This window comes from Rhipicephalus microplus, chromosome 3 (genome assembly GCF_043290135.1).
Source record: "Rhipicephalus microplus isolate Deutch F79 chromosome 3, USDA_Rmic, whole genome shotgun sequence".
In the NCBI taxonomy this organism is placed as follows: domain Eukaryota; kingdom Metazoa; phylum Arthropoda; class Arachnida; order Ixodida; family Ixodidae; genus Rhipicephalus; species Rhipicephalus microplus.
In genome coordinates this window covers 2,302,882-2,320,197 of record NC_134702.1, presented here as the reverse complement: position 1 = coordinate 2,320,197, position 17,316 = coordinate 2,302,882, and the positions used below count along the sequence as shown (strand labels likewise).

The 17,316-nt window shown below is 49.8% G+C and overlaps 1 protein-coding gene across 6 annotated transcripts in view; it reads left to right on the top strand.

Moving 5' to 3' along the window:
* The window catches only part of LOC119164063 (kinesin-like protein KIF12), a 318,668-nt gene that overhangs the window by 60,309 nt on the left and 241,043 nt on the right, over positions 1–17,316 (top strand). The window lies entirely within an intron of this gene.

The window sequence follows — 17,316 nt, the reverse complement described above, 5'->3', positions numbered from 1 at the left end:
ATGTCGAGTGGCGCTTTCAGTCCAGAGCTCCAACAGCCGCTGCTACGTCTCGCACCCGCCAAACCAGCGCCCGCTGGGCACTCGGGCTTTTGAGTTTCGTAACACATTTAGCGATAGAGAAAACGTCAAGTATTGCTGTTATTCTGAAATAAAAAAATATAAGGGGGCTGCTTTACTTCAACTGGTAGAGCGATTAACAAAAATAGTGACGATCAAGCTGGCCAGACAAAAAACAGAGCGTTCTGTACTTTTGGCTGGCCTGCTCAGCCCGACGAAACGATGAAATTATTTATTTACGAACCATTTTTAGAACGACAAACCAACTCGTCCAACTCAACGCTGATGCAGGTGTTGTATGAGAAAAAATGTTGTCAGCTAACGAGAATTAATCCTAAAAGAAGGTAAAAAGTGTGAACATAAATGCATGGACAGGCTAACGACGTGTGTGCTGTTTTTTTGTTTTCCTTTTTATTTTTGATTAGGTGTGAAAGCCCTTTCTGGATGAGTTTCTGGTGCTTCATTGCAATAATCAAAATGCTTGAGTAATCAAATTTGTTATTTATGTCTTGGTCACTTCAAACCTTACTGACCGTAAGGGGAACTTAATAGATTCATGGTGGTGGTGGTGGTGGTCGTGGTAGTAGAAACATTTTATTACAAAAAAAATGTACCAGAGAGTTGCGGCATATTGCATGATTGAGGGCCAAGACCCTATTCTGGTATTCCAACAGAGTTTGTCGCTGCTCGAGCGCGCCTCTCCAAGGAGCGTTGAGCATTCAAGGTCGAGAAGACGTGCAGGTACTCCTCCCAAGCCTCTCTAGTTGGGATGAGAAAAGGGGGTGAAAAAGGAAGGCGGTTAGTAGGGCACGAAGCAACGACGTGGTAGGTGTCGGCCAGGACCTGACAGGTTGAGCAGGTGCCACTCATTTCCGGCAAAAACTTCCTGTCGACCACTGGACTGATATAGGTGTTCATCTGGAGGCGGTGTAATATTCACTCGTCCGCTTTCCCCAGACAACTTGCGGAGTCCGGGTACAGGCGGCGCGAAGCCTGGTAATAGGCACGAATTTCGCGAAAGCGCGTTATATTCGTATTGCCAGATTCTGACTTGGGACACGGAGGGGCAACGGCCCGAATGAGAGAAGCGTGGGCAATGGCGTTCGCCGCCTCGTTGCCGGGCAGGCCTGAGTGGCCTCGGGTTCATACTATACGAATGGGGTGAGAGTTAAAGCGCCAAGAGGCTGCTCGAAGTAGGTGAGCTGCAAGCGGGGCGATGGAACCCTGAAGGTATCGGCTGAGCGCGAATCCGTCAGGATGATGCGTGAGGTGAGGTGCGAGACGGCCAAAGCAATGGCAACCTCCTCAGCCTGCGTCACAGTGTTGGCTCTAAAGGAAAGGCCATCAACGTGCTTTCCCTCTGTGATCACGGTGGCCGTGAAGTGACTTGTGAAGGAGGGGCCCGAGACATCTACGTAGAAAACGCCAGAGCGGTCGGAGTGTCGCGCCTGAGGGGCCGCGGAACATTCTAGTCTGCGGCTGGGATGTAGCTCGGGGTTCATGTTGCGGGGCAGTGGTTGCTCCTATATATTTTGCCGCCAAAGTTCCAGTATGGGCGTCAAAGTGTCTTGATCTGAGGTCACCTTGAGGCTGAGCCTGTGTAGTAGACCTTCCCCTGAGGGCGTCTGCGACAGACGATTGATTTGGCTAACACGATGAACTTCCCGCACACCTGTGAAGGAGTCATGTACCCCCAGTTCATATCTGGAAGAGCAATATTCAGAAAGAGTTGGTGTCGCGCCAGATTCTTGAAGTGCCAACACGGCTGGCTGAGAGCCAAGTGAGTGGAGGAAAAAATAAAGGTGTGAGCGCTTTCGCCTGTTCCCGAACCCTCTAGAATTGCACTGTATGATCTCGAATTTTGACGACAAACTTGAAAGAAATGTACTGTTGGTAGCCATCATGAATATCCTATGTTTTATATTTCGCCCTCCATGTCTAGCTCAGAGCCTTGATGGGTAAGGAGGGGTACGGAGGCCGGATTGTTTGACGGCGAGGTGGTGGCAGCCACCTCATGACAACGTCGGGGAGCTGAACCCGTACTGCAAACCAAAAAGGAGTGCAAACGCGATTCCTTGGGTTGAAACAGAGTAATTTCCCTGGCGTGAATGACCTGAGTGACCTCTACTACTATGCGTTGGACTGAGAAGTTATCAATGACGTAACTGATCGACGCTTCGACGCGCGTAAGGTGATCCTCCATGCGAGTGACGCGTTCTTCACTGAGATGAATTGGGTTAGTCGGCAAGGAATCCTGAGGGGCTGCAGCAGCTACCGGAGCTTCCGGAGTAGGTGCGTCGGCTACTGGAGCCGGAGGTTTATTCGGAGTGTACGTAGCGTGAGGGCTAGGCTTGGGGGTTGCCGGCGCAGCCACCTGGACAGGGTAGGCAGTACCGAGGGGCTTTGCAAATCCCTTTTGTTGGGGAGCAAGTTGTTAAGTTAAGAGTGCGAGCTGTTTTGTTAGGAATTCATTTTGCTTTTGAAGCTGCTGAACCTGCTGGCGAAAGGTCACAATTTCAGGTAAATGAGAATTGACAGGGGGGAACAAAGAGGCTTGGAAGCAGCAACTCCTGCCCAATCGCTCACTTGAGGTGCCACCGCCGGTACGAAGAATGGTGGGAATGCTTGAGTGTTCGCTGGTTCTGAAGCAGCAGTCTGCTTCAGGCGGGTGCTTTCGTTCTGTTGTGGCGAAGATGAGGTGGGCCCTCGATGCGATGTTGAGGGCAACTTGGGTTCCCGGTATTTTGCAGCACAGCCACTAGTCTCAGTCTCGTGGGTGCCGTGGCAGAAAAGGCACTTGCGGTGGCAATCATGTTAAGTGAGGCCTAAGGGGGCAAGGGTGTCACACTTGGTACATTGTGTCGGAGTGGGGTGAGGGCACTCTGGCGGCTGATCGCCGATGGTGCCGCACCTTGTGCAGGCCGGAATGGTTTTCTTGTAAGGGCGAATAAACGTCGCCACGCAGTTGTAAAAGAAGAAGCGGGGCAACTTCGTGCCCTCAAAAGTCACCAGTTTTCGGACCACGAGAATGGTTACCCGAGACCAATACAGTTCTGATGTTATCTTTTCCGTGGTTTAAGCAGGGTTGATGGTGATGACACCCCTGCACGTATCCACTGACGCATTGGCGTGACCTCGGACAGGCAGCTGTCGATCCCCCACTTGCAGCTGGAAGTCACCGAAGAGTTTCTCTGCCATAGCCAGCATGGTAGTACTGCCGACCAAGATGTTTTGCTCCCAAATCATCATCATGATCATCATCAGCCTGACTACGTCCACTGCAGGAAGTAGTCCCACTCCCAGATCGGCCACACTTGAACTAGTGCGGTGGTCCAGTCATCCAGGTAGCTCCGGATTGCGTCGCCAGCGCGATCAGCCGGGACACATGTGCACAGCTCGATGAGAACGCATGGTTTTATGACCATGATGTAGTCATCTCGAGAGAGACGAGGCGTCTGGCGTGGACGCCACTTGCGTTGCTTCATCGGCAGCGATGAAGGAGCAGAGGTAGACGCACCACCGGTGGGTCGGGGCACCAGCGTTCCTTGCACAGCTGGGGAATGACGGCCAGCTGCGGCGTATCGCTGTTGTTGGGACCCAGACTTGGATTGCGCTTGCTTGCGTTTCCATATACGCACCATGTCCTCGAGGTATTCGTCTTCTGACGGCATACCTCGTCCAAGGGAAGAAATGTCCATGGACACTACGTGCATTGAGACAGGGTCATAGCCCGTAACCACGTTGGCCGCCACGATCGCTGGGCAGAGAGCCACCACAAGGTGCTCTCCTGACGAGGCGGCATAATCGCCGGAGTGAAAATTGTCTCAAAGTGTCAAAGCTGGGCCCACCTGCGCAGGAGTGATGTCTAAGTCAAGCGTATGACATGTTGGTGACGAGAAACCCAGAATTGAAGGGTGTAGAGATGGTGATCCACAGAAATTGAGGAAAGTCCACGGAGCCGAAGTGAAGTGCATCCGTCACTATTGAGCGCTCACAGCGCCCTCCAAAGATTCATATTCCCACCGAGACTAACTACATTATCCAATATTATGAAGGACCAGCGTCCACAGTTTTACGCGCGCTCATGCTTCCGGCCGCGTGACTCCTGCCTCTGGTGCACGGGCACGAGTTAGTGCGGTTTTCACCTGCGATAAAGACGCACTGCAGATGATGAGTTATGTTTTGGAACGCTCCGGCGCACTCATTCATTTTTGCGCTTAGTTTTTAGGGCATAAGTTGGCCTATAATAAATTATAGCTTGTGGTATTTATTCTCTCGAATCTGTGACATGCCGGTGGAGAAGGTGGATATGATTGGAAGCACTCTTGGTACAAGACAGCGGAGTTCATCCTCCAAAACTGAAAGCTGGCGAACTGACTCCAGTACACCCTCGTTCAAGTCGCCGCCTTCGAAGAAAACCGCCGGAAATCGGAACCCTCTCAGGTGCTCCAGCAACAGAAGCAGCATCCACACACAACAACGGAACGATGACTTGCCAGGTGTCATCATCGACACTTATCCTGTCCGCACTGTACTTGCCTGAGCCCTTCCATGGCAACACGTTCGAAGATGCAGATGATTAATTGGTTAGAACATTTTCAGTGGTTTGCAAAGACCAACGGCTGGCACGAGGCAAGAAAACCGCATCGCGTGTACTTCGCATGGGAAGACAAAGCGAGGACATGGTATGAAAACCACAAAGTGGTCGCACCGACATGGGAAGAGTTACGACGACAACGGTAGCGTATGCGAGCACCGATCGTCGGAAGAAGGCAGACAATGCTCTGCAGTTCAGGAAATAGCACAAGAATGAAAGCGTTGGCATGTATATCTAGGACGTGTCCCGCATTTTCGAACATACCGACCCGAACATAACCGAAGAGAAAAAGCTGCGTCACTTGATGCGAAGTGTCAAACAGGAATTACTTGCCGGTTTGGCACGGGATTTGCTGAATTCCGCACCGAAGCCACCACCATAGAGCGAGCATTCCAGCAGCGCTCTCGTCACTACCACCATGATGCCGGTAGTGTACCTGCAGATCTCCTCTAAGCAAAACTGGGCAGCAGCAGCGAAGCGTTGAGGGAAATGGTGTGATACATTGTGAAGGAAGAGCTACGGAAGCTGCTGCACTCCCAAGTCACGCCGCCAGTTTTGTCTCTCACTACCTTGATTCAAGATGAAGTTCGTCATGCCATTCTACAAGCGGAAACCGAGGCGCAACATGTTCGACTCAAACAGTAATTTCAGGTACGCCATGTAACAACTTACGCCAGTGCTTTACGCCAGCCTGCCGTGCATACTGCTGCGTTTGCAGCCCCCACTCACTACCGACCAGCTTCGCGTGGCTCACCCTATCTAGCTGATTGATCCTAGGCCACGGAAAATTGACGTGTGGCACACACCCGACAGGACGCTGCTCTATTTTCACTGCGGCGAAGCTGGACACTAGTACGAATGTGCCCACATTGACGAGCTGGTGTCTGTGGGTTTTCCGTTAATGCGCCATGCCCCCGAAATGGCAAAAGATCCGTTGAAATCACCGATTACTAGTCCAGCCATACGTTTTCAACTGCTCGTTTCCAGCATCAGCCTCGATCACCAGCGCCTGCTCGCTATTGATCCCCAGCGCCTGCTCGTTATCGATCACCAAGATCTCTGCGATCAAGTTCACCTTCCTCATCTTCAACCCCAAAACACCGTCGTTCAAGCAGTCACCGTCAGGAAAACTGAAGCATGTGACTTGGAGAGGCAAGGCCGTTAATGTACGACCAACTGAAGATCCTCCGTCGAGGGAACAGTGCAGCAACGACGAGCGAAATACGACGACTCAGTTAGGTAAAAACAAAATTTCTTTAGACTTACGCCTAACCATGGACGGGTGTGAATCCAACGTCGACAAAGGTGCTGATTATTCGGTTGTCAGTTATGCTGCTGCGAAGTATTTAAAGAAAATGTTGATGCCTTGAAGTCGACTACAAATACGCATGGCTAAGGGTCACCTCATTACACCTCTGGGAAGGCGTACTACAAGAATCAGAATTGAAGACCTACTTACGTTGCTTACTTGGTGGTACTTCCAGAATTCTTTATAGATGTAATACTTGATTGATTGATATGTGGGGTTTAACGTCCCAAAACCACTATATGATTATGAGAGACGCCGTAGTGGAGGGCTCCGGAAATTTAGACCACCTGGGGTTCTTTAACGTGCACCCAAATCTGAGCACACGGGCCTACAATATTTCCGCCTCCATCGGAAATGCAGCCGCCGCAGCCGGGATTCGAACCCGCGCCCTGCGGGTTAGCAGCCGAGTACCTTAGCCTCTAGACCACCGCGGCGGGGCATAGATGTAATAATTGGAATGGATTTTCTCCTAGCAAATGGAGCTATCATCCACCTGAAGAATGCTAGTGTCTCCTTCTCGACGAAACTGGCCATAGACACAAAGGAGCCAGAGTACACTGCATTAGGTGTTATAGATGGTGATGCCACCGTGCCACCACGATGCAGTGTAATGGTCAGTGTAAGAAATGAAGCATTTATCGATTCTGAATGTATGGTGGAGGCACACATTGAGCTACTGCAGAAGAAAGGCATGTGTGTAGCACGAGGCACTATTCAATTACGCGGTGGATGTTCCGATGAATTGCTCACAAGTCTTGGAAACGAAACTTAGCTTGTTGCAAAAGACATTGGTATAGCCTCCTGCATGGTTTTGAAGCAGTGGCAGACTTATGTGGTCCGATGTCAGGGCCAGCTGCTTCGGAACCTGCACCCGATGTCACGGCAAGAGTGCGATCAGCCAAACTCTACCACCAGCCGAGAAGAAAATTATGCAAGACCTCATAAAAAAACTTCGCCGGATCTTTGTCTCACTCGTCGAAAGTATGGCGGACCCACTTTTTTAAACACCGAATGGTAACAGACGAAAATGGCCAGTATATCAACATTCATACTGAGTATCACCAAATAAATGAGATATCATAAAGAGCCAAGTGAAAAAGATGCTGGAGGACGATGTCATACAGCCGTCGAACAGCCCGTGGGTCTAGCCTGTAGTTCTTGTGAGGGAAAAGGAAAACACGATCAGATTATGTGTTCATTACCGAAAACTGAACAGCGTGACCAAGGTGGATGTCTATACCCTTTGCCACGCATTGGTTATATGTTCCACGCGAGGTATTTCTCTTTATTGGGTTTAAAAAGTGGTTCTTGGCAAATTGAAGTTGACGAAAGGGACCGTGAAAAGACTGCTTTCGTAACCACGGATGGTTTGTTTGAGTTGAAACATTTCTATTCGGCCTCTGTTGTGCGCCTGCACCATTGCACTGCATGATGGACAGCGTCCTTTCAGGCCCCAAACGTGTGAGAATTGAGGCTAGCCCGCCACCTTTGCGTGGACTTTTCTGCTTATTTCTGCCGTTCTCATGTCCTGACATGACTCTCCCCTTTTCCGTGGTCTGTCGCGCTGGGGAAGCGGGGAGTGACGTTTAACCCCTCTCACTCGGTAGGGGATGTCGACTGTGGCGCCATGCTCGGTGCCTCTCAGGACATTTCGCGCGCGCACGCGCGTTAGGATTGAGTCTCTCCTGGACAACCTAGGGTGAACACGCATTTAATTTCCGCCCGTCAACTCCTATTGTTTGGGGCTCGTCGGATTTCGCCAATGTCGCCTTGCGCCCGCGGCAAACGCTCACCTTCTGTTGCCCCTTTTCGAACGCTAGGCCAAAGAGCAGTGCGGTGTCCTAGAGCGTCGTCATAATACACAGACTCGTACTTCTCGGAAGCAAATGCGAGGGGAGTTTTTGCCCTGGCTTGAGCGACTGCGCCTTTTTGTGCCGCTGTCCTCGTGAATCACTTTTGCCCAGGGCCACTTTTGCCCGGCACTTTTGCCCGGCACTTTTGCCGTGTTCGCGACACCCTGTGTCGTACTTTTCGCTTGTGGCGTATATAAGCCCATTTGCTTTCCCGCCGCGTCTTTTGCAATGCTCTCTGTAGTCTGTTATAATGTTGCGACGATAAAGTGTTGTGACCTTGAGCAGTACTGTGTACTCGCCACGGTGACGGTTACCGCGTTCCCTGGGGTCCATTAAGACCGGACCCACGCTAGTGGCCGTAATCCTTCCGGACACGCGTACACTATCGTGGCGCCCAACGTGTACACTACACTGGCGCCCAACGCACTATCAAAAACTTAAAGCTCTTGACTGCTCTTAGCGGGTCAGTTGGCCTGCGCGATTCGGGCTTGTCGGAACATGCGTACTTCGTGGCATTTTTGTCCGCTGACTTTTTTTAGGCGGATGCCACGTTGCCCAAAATTGTCATTGCTTCTATCCACGGGCCCCCCTCTGCACCCGTCCATGTCGTCACCCCCTTTTGTGGTGAACACACAACCAACGTGGTAGTTGATGCGCTATCTTGTGCCCCCTGTTGTCTGCCGAGAACCTTGATCCCCGTACGATGGCCGCTCGCAGTTCCTTTGCACCTGCAAGCGTCGGGGTGCAACAGCGGCTTCGCCGCCATTCGGCGAAAAGGGGGAGTCCCCATCCCGACGACCTTGAAGCCTCATTCACAACGAAGGCGGCACGGCAAAGCAGCTAAGCGGGATTTCCGAAGCGGCGAGGTGGCGAGAGCGTGAACCTGTTCAAACCGCATGCCTCCTTCGTCTGGCCGCGCGGCAGAAGAGGGGGCATCTCGCGATTTTGTGCGCATGCCGCTATGACGTGTCAGTGCTTCTCCCAAATGTACACCCACGCCACCACCGCGCCTCCACTGCGTGGTGTTCTGATTGGCTGGGCTGCGGCAAAGCGGCGAGCCTCGGCAGGCGGCAAAAAATTGCTCCGAGAGCAATCGGCCTTGCCGCCTGGTTTTTCTCCCACTTTCGCTGCCTGGAGAGGAGGTTGTTCCCGCTTCCCGCGTCGCCGCCTCGCCGCTTTGGCCGCCCCGCCTTCGGTGTGAACGAGCCTTGACTGCTATCCAGGTAAGGGGCGCATCGCATAGCAGCCGAGCGGGGGAGCTTTCCTTACCGAAGGCCATGATGCCGAGAGCGAACCCGTGACGCCGGGCACGCAGTGATTGCTGCGGTCCCGCCGAGTTGGCGCGATGCCAGACCCCCCCCCCCCCCCCGTGGGAGAATGGAAATCGCTTTCAGCAGCGAAGAGCTACTGGAAACTCAGCAAAGTGAGCGGTTTCGAGTCTCGGAGAGATGGAACGCCGTATATGCTGCTTCCTCTGCAGCGAGCGCGAATTGGGGGCTGGAACCAGCATGTGTCACCGAGTCCCCGGCGGATTCATTTTGCTGGACCATGACGGGCTCTAGCTGAGCTATATAGCCACCGGCGAGAAGTCTGCGATTTCGTTTAGGGTGACTATGCAAAAAAAAAAAAAAAAGAAACGCCTGAGAGCCGCACAGTTGTGATCCTCTCACAACGAACTCGGGGTGGTCACCTGAGTGGCTCGAAAGTTTTCGCAAATTGAGCCCCGTTGTGACCTGTCCTGGCACTAAGCGTGACATCTATCGCGATTGCGTGCCTGCCACGTCTAATAAACGGTAGAACCAAGGGTCGGCAAGCCGCCCAGTCTTATGAGCCGATTGTCTGCGAGCGTCCGTGGTGCGTACTTGGTGACAGATCGCCTTTTTGGAAAAACAGCCGTGCCCACAGCGCAGACCTGAAGCTCTTTGTCACGGTCTGACGAACTCGCGCCAGCAACCAGCGGCACTTTGCGCAAGCAACGGGGCACACCCGGAGCGTCCACCCCTGCACCGGCATAATCTGGGGAAGCGGTCACCTTTGTGATTTCGCGCGGTACGTCGGTCTTTTTGCGCAAGCGAAGGTCCTCAGCTTTCCTGTCTAGCCTCGGTACGGTTAGCTTCTATAGGGCCTGTTCTCGTGAAGAAGTCGACCCCACCCAGTTTGCTGCTAGTGTTCTTTAGGCGTGGGCTGAGCGTCCCGTCGTAATCGTAAGTTAACCACCTCTCGTTAGTTCTTGAACCGGCCGTAGAGGGCGGTACTTGTACATATACCAAAATGGATATACGCTGAAAAATGCAAACTGTACGTTACTGAGAACGTTACTTGTATGATAAATAATAAATATCACAGCATAGTCATGGAGTGAATGATGACGAGTGGGGTGAAGCGTCCGTCAGTCTGTCCGCACTTCCGTCCGTCCATTCGTTCATGCTTCCGTCCATGCGTGCATCCGTCCATCTTTTCGTGCGTCCGTCTCTGCGTGCGTCCGTTCACGCGTTCATTCGTTCATCGTCCATCCGTCCGTCCGGTTGCGCGTTCATCCATGCGTCTGTCCATGCTTCGGTTCCTGCGGTCGTCCATTCGTAGTTTGTGCGTCCGCCCCTGCGTTCGTTCATGCGTCCATCCGTCCTTCTACCCATGCGCCCGTCTCTGGTTCGTCCATTCATCCGTCCATCCGTCCGTCCATTCAAGCGTCAGTCTATTCGTGCGTCAAACATACAGATAACGGTCGGACGCGGCCAGCGGATGATTCACGGTTTGACGATAAAACCCTTCGAAGTTTCGCCCTATTTGCAATATTCACCCCATGGATATGCAATTTTGAAGTGTTCATTGTATTTTTTGTTTTATGTTTTTTTGCCTAATAGTGTCATTTTTGCTCTAATAAAACTTTCTGTGGTGTATTTCGTCTACCGGTGAAGAGGGTTGTGAACTTAAACGTTGGTGCTTATGTGTGTGGAGAGGGACGAAGGACGCTTTGCACCATTTCTCGCGCAGTCATCGGCGGTGTGTGTGTGTGTGTGTGTGTGTGTGTGTGTGTGTGTGTGTGTGTGTGTGTGTGTGTTTGTGTGTGTGTGTGTGTGTGTGTGTGTGTGCTTCTGTACGTGTGTACGTGCTGGACGGTTCTGTGCGTGCCCGGGAAGAGTGCGCATCGTGGCTTCGTCCTATCGACGTGGGCAATCAATGTGCTCGAGGTCCTGACCCAGTGACGTCAGACAGTCCGGCTGTGCCATGCTCTCGGCTGTCACAGAGAAGCCCTGCTGCCTTTTCCACCTTGGCTCCTGCGCGATGCCAGCTGACAGCAGCTATATGCTGCGTTCCAACGTCAGGACACCTCGCAGCTGATTCCGATTTGGCCTCCCTGATCCTTAGAGACGCCTGGCTTCCCAGCGATGTTCCCGCGTCATCCACCGAGAAGTGCAGGGCCTCCGAACCACCACCGAAGCAGCGTTCGCTGGACTCGCTGATTAATCAACAGCAACCACGATCAGGAAGCTCTCTTCCGTGCTGCTGATCTCACACACGAGCATCGCACCCAGCGCGCATTGTTACGCTCTGCCGCCGCTTCATGCGGTGGACGCTATCCCGCTTCAGCACCACGAACCTCACGCCAGCCTTACTTATTTGTGCTTCCTTTCGCAAACGTGTCATGTGTTTACTTTCTCATTATTGTTTCTGCTTTACCTTCATTTTTCTACAGCAGTTACAGGGCTAGACTCAGGTTAGCTGTTGCTCACAGCAGTGTCATTTTAACTGCATGGGTGACGTCAAGCTGTGTTTGCAGACCGGTAAAGGGCAGAATCAGGAGAGGAGTATGTGAGAATTCAAGCTAGCCCACCGCCTTCGCGCGCGCTTTGCTGCCTATTTCTACCGTTATCACGCCCTGACATGACTATCCCCTCCTCCATGGTTTGCTGCGCTGGGGGAGTGAGGAGTGACGTTTAACCCTTCTCACCCGTAACGGATGTCGACTGTGGCACCATGCACGGAATATTTCGGGACTTATCATGCGTGCGCGCATGTCGGGCGTGAGTGATGCCAACCCTAGAGATTTATCTCTAGATCTATGGGTTTTCAACCATATTTAGGAATTTGGCGTCTTTATTGTTGAATGTAGGAATTTTTGGAATCTTCTGGAAATGTGACATTACACAGCCTAATTAAAGCATTAATAAGTGATCACGCTCTCTCAATCGGAAAGACTCTAAAATTGAATAGGATATAGAAGGGCTGTAAAAATGATTTGGATATTTCTTGTTATTATTATAGCAGTGTCTTGGTTTTCTTATGGACCGTGCGAACAAGACAGCAGTTCTTTAATGCGAGCTTGTTATAGTATGAACACTGAGGAAACTCAAATTCTTTTGTCCTAACAGTTAAGCACACGCTTATCATGAGCTCCATAAGTGATTGCTGCACTGTGAAAGAAAGATTTTGTTTTATAGAGCACATAAACATGTCAAGATTACACACACTGCGTGCCTTCGCCGAGTAATGCCTCCAGGTGAAATAACCAGAAGTATTATAGCAGAATGAAAGTATGACTCGAGATCTGGTAAGGTGGTACGGACCGTACAGGTTCAATATTGTGGAAATAGTGTAATGAAAAAAGACAAGATTGTTCGGGTGTTTCAGTTTTTCTGGCATGCCCTTATCATGAGAGTGAAAAAGTGACGAATAGATTTCGCCAAACTGGGAGCTGGTAGAAAGTAGAGAGGGGAGGCGCAGCTACTAGCCAATAGTAGAGTGTCTAATATCTACTTAAAATATTGCAACAGCGATTGCAAACATTGAAAATTAAAAATAGTGCACCAGCCATGAAGCTGATGCTCTATTAATCTATTTCTTTAATGCATGTGCAAAATAAGTAAGTCATGCAAATATATCGCAGTCCCAACAGGTGCTATTTGCAAATGCTTTATATGCAATATTGCCACAGAGATTGCTCCTACTAATTATTTTACAAAGAGGACCAACGGGACGCTAAGTGAGCGTCTACAGTGCCTCGCAACTAACGAGACGCTATGTGAACCTCTACAGTGCCGCGTAACCAACGAGACGCTATGTGGGCATCTGCAGTGCCTCGCAACCAACGAGACGCTATGTGGGCGTCTACTGTGTCTCGCGCCTGCTCACGCATTTTGGGCAGAGCAGCTCTTTCCTCGGGTGGAGGAGCACGAACCGGGAAGACTGACGGAGTTGTTCAGAAAGAGACACGTAGGCGGAACGCTTTTAGCGGAATCTTATTTGTGACATAGCTTCTTTTCTGGGCACAAGTTCGCCCTCAATAAATCATTGTGTGTGTCCCCCCTCTTGTATTACGTGACAATATTCCATCGAACGTGTAGAAAAAAAAATAGCTTAAAAGATGGCTAAAGGTGATTTTTACTTTTAACACAATTCAGAAAAACCAGGCCCCAGAGCACACTATCCTAATAATTTGTTAAAAGTTATTTAGCCCTAATAATGACATTAAAATAAAATCTAGAGATTTTTCTCGCTATCTAGGCATTTTTCGAGGGTCAATCTAAGGATAATGCCCCTCCTTGGGTTGGCATCATTGGGAGTGAGTCATATCTCTCCGGGACAACCTAGGGTGAGCTCGCATTTGTTTTACGTCCGCCGACTCCTATTGTTTGGGGCTCGTCAGACTACACAAACTGCGTCTTGCGCCGCTGGCGAACACACACCTTCTGTTGCCCCTTTTCGAACGCAAGGCTGAATAGTGGTGTGGTGTTCTAGTGCGTGGTCATACTACGCCGACCCGTATTTCTCAGACGCCAACGCGAGTGAACTTTTCGCCCTCGCTCGAGCGACCGTGCCGTTTTGTCCCGGTGTCCCCACGAACCACTTCTGCCCATGGTGACGTTTTCGTGGAACACTGTGTAGTACTCGCCCGTAGCGTGGATAAACCCATTTGCTTTTACGCCACGGTTTTTGCAACAGGCTCTGAGTGCGTTTTGGTGTTGCCGCAGACAATAAAGTGTTAATATTTTGAGCAGTACTGTGTCCTCGCCAAGGTGGCGGTTAACGCGTGCCCTGTGGCTCGCTAAGACCGGACCTACGCTAGTGGCAGTAATCCTTCGGGATACGCGTACACTACAAATGACAGTCGTGCTTAATCTACCTAGGCGACGTTGCAGTGTTTTCATCAACGTTTTAACAGCCCATATAGTGACTACGTTTGTATACTACAGGCTATCCGGTGAGGTGGCTTGAAAAATAAACCAGTAAAATGCCAGTTTCGATTCGGGAAGCTTCGTTTCCTCGGTCATGTAATCAGCGCTGAAGGTGTTGGATCAGACCCCGACAAGATTGTGGCCGTGAGGCTGTTACCTGAGCCAAACAACAAGAGATATATACACCGATTTAGGGGTATATCCACTAATTACATGTGGTTTGTGGAAAATGTTTCCGAAATCGCCTAACCTCAAACAAGACTCAGGAAAAAGGACTTGTCATTTATTTGGCACACCAAAAAAGAGAGTGCTTTCAACGAACTACAGAAATGTTTGCAAGCCCCACCTTTCCTGGCGCACTTCAACGAAACTGCTGATACGGAAGTACATACAGATGCCAGCAATTTTGGCCTAGGCACGGTCCTGGTGAAATGGCACAATAAAGAGAAAGTGATAGCATATGTTGGCCTCACCCTCTCACGAGCTAAAAGAAACTAATCTGCAACCTAAAAAAGAGTGCTTGGCAGTTTTACGGGCGATCAGCAAGTTCCAGCCATACCTCTACGGCAGGCCATTCCGTGCCATCAACGACCGCCACTCACTTTGTTGGCTGGCGAGCTTAAAAGACCAACGGATGGCTTGCGAGATGGAGTCCGAAGTGCCAAAATATGACATTAAGGTCGTAAATAGGTCTGGTAGAAAACATGATGATGCTGGCTGCCTATCAAGTTCACCAGTTGACTTTCATAAGAATAAGACTTTTCACTCCTTCGTGTGACAGAAACCTCGGAAATCACTGAGCATGAACGGGCTGACATGCAACTGCTCCCATTGATAAAGTATCACGAAGGACATGACGAACAAGTTTCTTGCGTATTTAAAAAAGTGTTGTCTTCATTCTGCCTCCGAGATAATGCACTCTACAAGAGGGATTTCGAACACAACAAAGGAAAGTTTGCACTCGTTGTAGCATCAGCCATAAGGCATGAAGTATATAGAAGCCTGTCATGAATAACCGCCAGCAGTCGCTTGGGCGTGAGCCAAACGTTCACCAGAATTCATCAGAAATACTACTGACCCAAGTTTTTTGCATCCGTGAAGCATTACGTGGAGACATGTCGTGAGTGTCAAAGGTGCAAAGCCCCACCCCTCAAGACGGCCGGTATTCTCCAGCTTATAGAACCTCCTACGACTTCATTTCAACAAGTTGAAATGAACTTCCTCGGACCGTTTCCAATGTTACCACCAGGAAAAAGGTGGATCATAGCCGCTAGATAAAATTCGACACGATATGCTGAAACCAGCTGTCTTGAACGAGGAACGGCAACAGAAGTCGAGAAGTTTTCCTTCAGAACATTCGTTTTCGCCATAGACCCCAGTCATCGTGATTACTGATCGAGGAGAAGCGCTCACGTCTGATTTGATGCCGTCCTTGATGACAATGACTAACAACAGTCATAAAAATACCACTGCATACCATCCCCAAACTAACGCGTGTACAGAACGCCTGAACCGCACCATCGCTGGCATTCTGTCGATGTACGTTGACATTGAGCATAAATTATGGAACGAAATATTGTCATACGCAACCTTCACTTTCAATACATCCATGCAGGGGACCATCCACGTCACACCATTGCAGCTGATCTACACTGTAAACGAAAAGATACCCACTGGGAGAAATCGGGGAATGATGCGCCCGCTCTGCTCCGGTGGCCTCACTCAAGCCGGATTGTACTGGACCTAATACATTCGCTTTCCACCGTTTTCTTCCAGTGGGCGCCGGACGAAGGAAACTGGAGGAAAACGTGGCCAGCCCCCTAAATATGCTCCCGTAATTGCCCCGGAAATGCTCCGGCACATCACTTTGGCTCCGGAGGATGCTCCGCTAATACTCCCGCTCATCGCTAAGCCAAATTTTTTGGCTGTTCGATGAGTGACGTAGGCAGTTTCGTCGCTGGGAGGCCGTTCCCCCAAGCCAACATAGCGCAGACCAGGCCGGTGCAGTGAGAATTTCGCGAAGTGTTTGACCGTGTTCGCGAAAAAGGAATCGTTCTGTGAACTTTCTGGATATCACAAGCGACTACAAGCAGCAACGAAGTTTATCACCGACAAAGGGTAGAACGGTAAACATGTGATCCTGGCTGCGAACAACACGTTGTGATGTCACAAGTGTTGAGCGACGAGATGGTCGCCGGTGCGGCGAGAAAATGGTGAGTCGGCCCTTGAATTATCTATACTATTCTTGTCAGGTAGCATTAAGATTGGGCAATGCTGGTTTGAGACCAAACATGTTATGAATATTAGGCTAATTTTACAAGATGTAAGTACAAAAAGTCAGCCAAAATTGCAATAACTTGTTCTTGGTATTACGTTGTTTTTCTTCGCATATTTCTGGTAATTATTATCACACCACCATAATGTTTGAAGAGCTACTTTGATATGCAATAATAAAAATATCATAGTTGTCATTTTATTCTATAAAGAGCCAATAACTGTTATAGTTAAACCTTACTTGTTAAAATCTTTTTCTTTGTATCAGTAAACGTAAACAATAATAATTTTTCACTTTCCGTATTAATAAAGGCCTGGTCAATATTTTGAACAGCGTATAAATTGTTTTCTTCTATCGTGTAAGTTGAACTAATGAAACACGAATAACTGGAATCAGAACTAATTCTTTCTAAATGTAGTGAATTGAGCTATGGCGATGTGTTTGGTACATACCTTTAGAACGCATACACGCACTAATTTCGGTGAAAAACTATTCTTTATTGTATTAGCGGCATTGAGATATTTTCGGGGATTGTCGTGCTTTCAGGAAAGAGAAGAGGGGGAAAGGAGCAGACTAGGCTAGTGATAACGAATTCGAAAAGAATGCAAACAGGTAAAACTGTCGCTTGGCAGTACTGGTTGCGGAGTGCTAGACGTTTTCATGGAAAGGAGTATAAGGAGGAAAAAAAAAAAGACATTTGACAGCACGGTTGAGCGTTGTAGGACGGAGGGGACGTGGTAGTGAAAGAGAAAAAAGAGAGGTCACCTTCTCGAGAAACTAGCCGTATTTTCCATCTTCATGAAGGGAGGAAGTAGTGCTACTCTGCTGCATTTTTTTTCATCCTTGAGGAAAAAAAAACACCTCTAACCTTTTTCCTATCCACTGTTCCCTTCCCGCAGGCGCTGCAACGTGCTTTGTACCAGCTGCAGAAATTAGGCGCCTTCTTCTTCTAACCACAACCACCACCACCTGTCTTGCTGTCATGGCCGTGAATGCAGTTTTTTTCTACAGGGTGAGGCGGAGACAGGATAAATATTTCCCGACCAAAC